Source organism: Lactuca sativa, chromosome 6 (assembly GCF_002870075.4).
Source record: "Lactuca sativa cultivar Salinas chromosome 6, Lsat_Salinas_v11, whole genome shotgun sequence".
In the NCBI taxonomy this organism is placed as follows: Eukaryota; Viridiplantae; Streptophyta; class Magnoliopsida; order Asterales; family Asteraceae; genus Lactuca; species Lactuca sativa.
This window is the reverse complement of record NC_056628.2, coordinates 120,378,730-120,384,232: the sequence shown is the minus strand read 5'-3', so window position 1 is coordinate 120,384,232 and position 5,503 is coordinate 120,378,730.

Here is a 5,503-nt window from a genome sequence, read left to right as displayed (position 1 = left end):
CTCGGTTGATGGCTGCCCTACCCTGTTCATCATTTCTAGCAACCCTGCGAACCAGGGTGGGTAGGATCCTGTCTGTTGAGCCTCCCTCATTCAGATTACAGAAGATTTTGTCCCCGTTGTATGGTAAGCGTTGACCCTGCTCTTGGCTCCATCTACCTAAGTTCTCAGCCCATAGAGGGGTCGGGCCATGTAAAGTCGGACGAGGGTTAGGATTTGGGATTGGAGCATCTAAGGGTATATCATTAACTTCCGGCCCAGAGTCAGAATCCTTCGGGAAGTCTTCTACGAAGTCAGCATCCAATGGAATTGCATGATTCTCTTCTGGCTCTGCATCGAGCCATCCACCAATTCCTTGGTTGGGAAGGTACGGGTCGCTGGGGAGATTGAATCCAACCATGTTATTTACACGAGAATAGGGATAAAAGAGGTAGTTAATAGACGTACTACTTAAGATAATTATAGGATGATCCTTACCAGTTACTTCAATACTCACGTAGTGCATACCAGTTATATGTAACCAAAACATGATAGACCTTCGAATAAGTGACCTTAACTCTAAGTCCACAACCAAACAAGGAATAGGAAGTAACGCAAAGATCACAGATTCTAAGTCTATGAGACCCTAGTCACATGTAACCTTAGCGTATCCACTCAAAAACTATTGACCTACTACTAAAGATCTTTTAGTTCTCAAATAAGTAATTATAGTAACACAAAATACTCCTATAGTATTTTAAGTTTATGTTCTGTTCTAAAGTTTTCATTGTAGTAGTGTTGGTAAGTTTTTAGACTTGTTGCAACACCACAACCATTCCTAGGCACATGTTAATCACTTCTCGGAAAGATATAGTTGATCAGGCTATATTGTGACAACCCGATATTTTGAGTCAATGTAATATAAAACCGATCAAATTTAGGTCAAAATGTAACCTTCCTAAAATCTTATTCGGATTAATTAAAGTAATAGAAATCATATCAAGGTTTGCGTACATAAAAAGAACGTCCAAATCTGACCTCGGACGAGGAAGTTATGAATTTTTGAAGAAATTCCTTAATCACGTCATTTTAATAAATAAATAATAAAAATAATTTCGGAATTTGCCAACGGAATCTAAACGAAAGTCGTAGATCATGGTCTCACCTTCGCGAGGATATAAAGAACGTCAAAAACGGAGTTCGTATGAGAGAGATATGAATTTTTGAAGTTTATTTAAAATAAATAAAAATTTTATTATAAATTCCCGGTAATATCCGAAGGGGAGTCATCGGATTGGACCGAAGTACGCCCTGCGTACCCTCGTACGCCCCGCGTACTGAGATCGAGGGTCTCGGATCGTCCACGTCGCACTATCCGAAGAGTTCTAACCCGTCCGACCCGTCCGAAGCTCCGACCCGTCCGACCCGACGTCCCATCCGACCCGGCGTCCCATCCGACCCGCGTACCCAGCAACCCGTCCCATCCGAACCGAGGCAGTCGAGGCTTCGGTCATGCATGACGTACGCGTACGCGCTGCGTACGAGCGTACGCCCCGCGTTCGGAGGCGGTTCAGCCTTCCTATAAATAGGATGCGAGGCTTTCCGAAAATGTTGCTCATTTCTCTCCTCTCTCTCACAACTTTGTCTCGTTTTCCGTGTCCGTTATAACCCGAAGCTCTGGTCTTTTTGCTCAAGTCCCGAGGGTCGATTTTACTCCCGAGATTCCCGAGAATCCCGAGAAAAATCCGTTTTCTGAGACGAAACTCTGCCCGGTTTTCCATCTCGCTATCTCCAATCAATCATGTGAGTTTCATTCCCCTTAATCAACCTGTTAAATATTCTAAATACGTTTATATGCTTTCAAAGGGGGGGAATACAAGTTAAAAACTTATAGTTATTGTTTCAATCACATATGATTGCTCTAATCACATGTGATTAATAACTAGGGAAATCAGTGGTTTTATCACTATTCAAACAATATATCAAACTGTTTTAACTTCTAAATGTTTTCCAAACCCATTTACTTTTCGAATTTTCACTGCAACCGTGATTTAAGCAAATGTTCCTTATACTTAAACTGTTTTAATCAAATCTACGCTTTCAAACTGTTTTATAGATTGACATCAAGTCAATCTTTCTTTAATAAAATATACTTATGTTTCAAATGCCTTATAAACACTTAGTTGTGTTTTTAAATTACAAATTACATGCCCGTATATGTATAGACGTATAAATAATCTTTAAAGGGCTTAGGAAGGCTATCCACCTTGTTTCCTTTTCCTCGATTTGGATGTGGTCTGATAGGATTTTGGGTGACCATCCGAAGGTCGTTTCCATATTAATTATATATCAAATATACATATATAGACATAAAAGTACTTCCATAGTCATACGTACTAAACACACTGTTAACAAGTTACCATCGGGGTAACACAGAATCACACTATTACAACTGCTAGATCAATGAGTCAGTTCATTCATGAGTCTATACTAGGAAGGGAATATATATAACTATACTACGAGAACATATATAACTATACTAGAACAAGAAACATTTCATCACACATGCAAGAACACGATAACAAATGTGATCCACTGTATCGGAGCATGCCTTAAATGTCATGGCCCGAGTTGTAGCCAGAATTCTCTTGGAGGGAGAGCGTTGAGTTTGCGTATAGATCTATACTGGATTGACTATCCTACACCTTGCTGCTAGCTACAGCCGGACCTGCAGGTCTGCGGGTGCCAAACGTCATTCCGTTATTACGACCGTTCTTTATGTCGTTGTTATCAGTCGATAGTATGGTGCAATTATCACATTATACCTTAATATAAATCCGGTTTAAGGTAGTAGTAATTAGTACAACAGTAGTTCTTATTATACAAAGCTACAGTACTACAATGATTTACCCATTACATATTTTGGTGATAACCTCACTTAAGCATTAATGTACAAACTATATTTTATCAAATGATAGTTATACTTGGGTAATTACACATTTTTACGACAGACGAATTTACAAAACAGTTAAGCCTTGGTAGAAGGCTACTTTAATAGAAAATATAGGATTTTCTGAGAGATTCAAACTTTTACAAACTTATACATTGAGACAGGTTCAAACGTTTTTGACAACGAACATTGACACTAAAATACTTATGAACTCACCAGCTTAATGCTGATAAACTCTTTCAAAATAACTTGTATTCTCAGGTCATCAGTAGACAGGTACCAATGCCAGCTTTTGAGATGATGGAGCGTACTCAAGACTCATCATTTTGTTATTTTGATTTACGTTATATTTTTGGTGTCTAAAATTTTACAGAACACACATGTATTAAATTTATATATTTAATGCAATGGATGATGTTGTTTGCCTATTTACTTTTACTGTGTTGTGATTACCTTACATGACGTCCTCCGCCCTAGAACGTTTCCGCCGTTCTTGGTTTTGGGGTGTGACAGATTGGTATCAGAGCATTGTTTATAGTGAATTGAGTATATCAACCCATAAAAGATATACTAAACTATAAACCCATTAGGGATTAAACTCTGACCAAGAGTCTATACTTTAAATAATAAAATATTTAACTAAGTATACTAGTCTGCATTCATACTAAAATAAGTGTCGCAATGACAAGAACAAAAGTATTACGATTGTTAAATATCACAAGTAAGCTCGGGGATGTATGGTCAGTCCTGGAAATGGCATAGCCTGATCAACTATGCTGATCCTAGGAGTGATTAGCACATGCCTTAGAATGGTTGTGATAGGTTAGCAAGTCTAAAAACTTACCAACAATACCACAAAGAGATCAATAGAACTTAAACTTAAAATACTATAGGAGTATTTTGCGCTACTAGTTACACGTATACTATATTCTTATACCTCTATTCTCGCATAGATCTTGATGGCTAGATATCCATCATGGCGACCCGTACTTTCCCAATGAAGGCAATGCCGGGTGGATCGATGAAGAGCCCGAAGTTGATCATCCAATCCCTTTGGATGATCACCTCGCAGAAGGCTTTTCAGATGGGTCCGACTCCGAGCCTGAAGTCAACAACCTACCGATTATAGGTCAAGCCCCGAACAACAACCCTCGACCAGCGTTTCCAGGTCCTACACCCATGTGGGCAAACAACCTGAACCGCTGAAGTAATGATCAGGGACAACCCTTACCATACTTTGGGGACCGAACCTTTTACGACGTCAGCGATGGTGGCTCTACTGACCGAGCTCTGCCTGTCATTATCCGCAGAATAGCTCGTATTGTCGAGCAAGGTGGAGCAGCCATCGACCGGGTCATAAGAGATTGATGCCGACTCAGGGGTCAACACAGTCAGCATCCGCCGTCTTGAAGAAGACATGGAACGGACCCGGAGGACAAATAAAACCCTGCAGTAGCAGTTGGCTGCCTCACGAGCTGAATTATTGGAACTTCGAGCTCGTCAGAGGACTTAGGATCGACCCATTCAAAGAGGTGTCTCGTCAAGTGTTCGACCGCAGTACTCGCCCGGGATTTTCCCATCGCCGTTGGTTAATGTCTAGTACATCTCCGTCTTGTAATTAAAGAATAGCCTTTAACATCTGTGCTCCAAGTAGCACTTGTGTGTAAAATATTTCTAACTTTCCGTACTCAAATTTGAAATCTAAGGGCTGTCAAACTTTTCTATATGGTATGATGTATGACCTACTGTTAGGTCGATTTTCCCTGAACTTATTACATCAGTAATACCAGTAAATTTTTGAGATCTATCTATCTGGGGAAAAATCTATACACTTGTGCTTTCTAATAATTCTTGTTGTGGTTTCAAGCACCCTTTCAACTGTTGGACTATGTTTAGTTAGTCCATGTGTCACTCTCGCGTTGCTTACAAATTGATTCTTACCATCTTTCTTATCTTTTTAAACTTTCAGCTGAAGGATGCCTCCTCGCAAGTCTCCCAGGAATAGGAATAATCCTGCACCTCCACCACCTCCTCCGCCTCCGGTCATCGATACTGTAGCCCTGAATGCTGTCGTAGCTGCAGCAGTGGCAACCGCCATGGCTCAGTATCACTCTTCTGATGCCAGCAGAGGTGGAACCCCTGTGGAATCTATTCCGATCGAAATCCCTGTGCGCTCAAGGGAGTGCTCTTACAAGGATTTTACAAACTGCAAGCCGAAGCCTTTCTATGGCACCGGCGGAGTCATTGCCCTCTCGCAATGGTTCGAGAAGACTGAATCAGTCTTCGAAATTTGTTCATGCCCTGCTGCGTGCAAGGTGAAATACGCCGCCTGCACCTTTGAGGGTAAAGCCCTAACGTGGTGGAACGGCCACGTCAAAGCCCTAACTCTCGTCGTAGCCAACGACATGGGCTGGGAAACAATGAAAGACCTCATGACTGAGGAATACTGCCCGAGGGGCGAGATCCAGAAACTGGAGCAGGAACTCTGGAACCTGTCGATGAAGGGCACCAATGTGGTCGCTTATACTGCCCGATTCAGCGAGCTGGTGGCCCTCTGCCCCAATATGGTTCCTACCG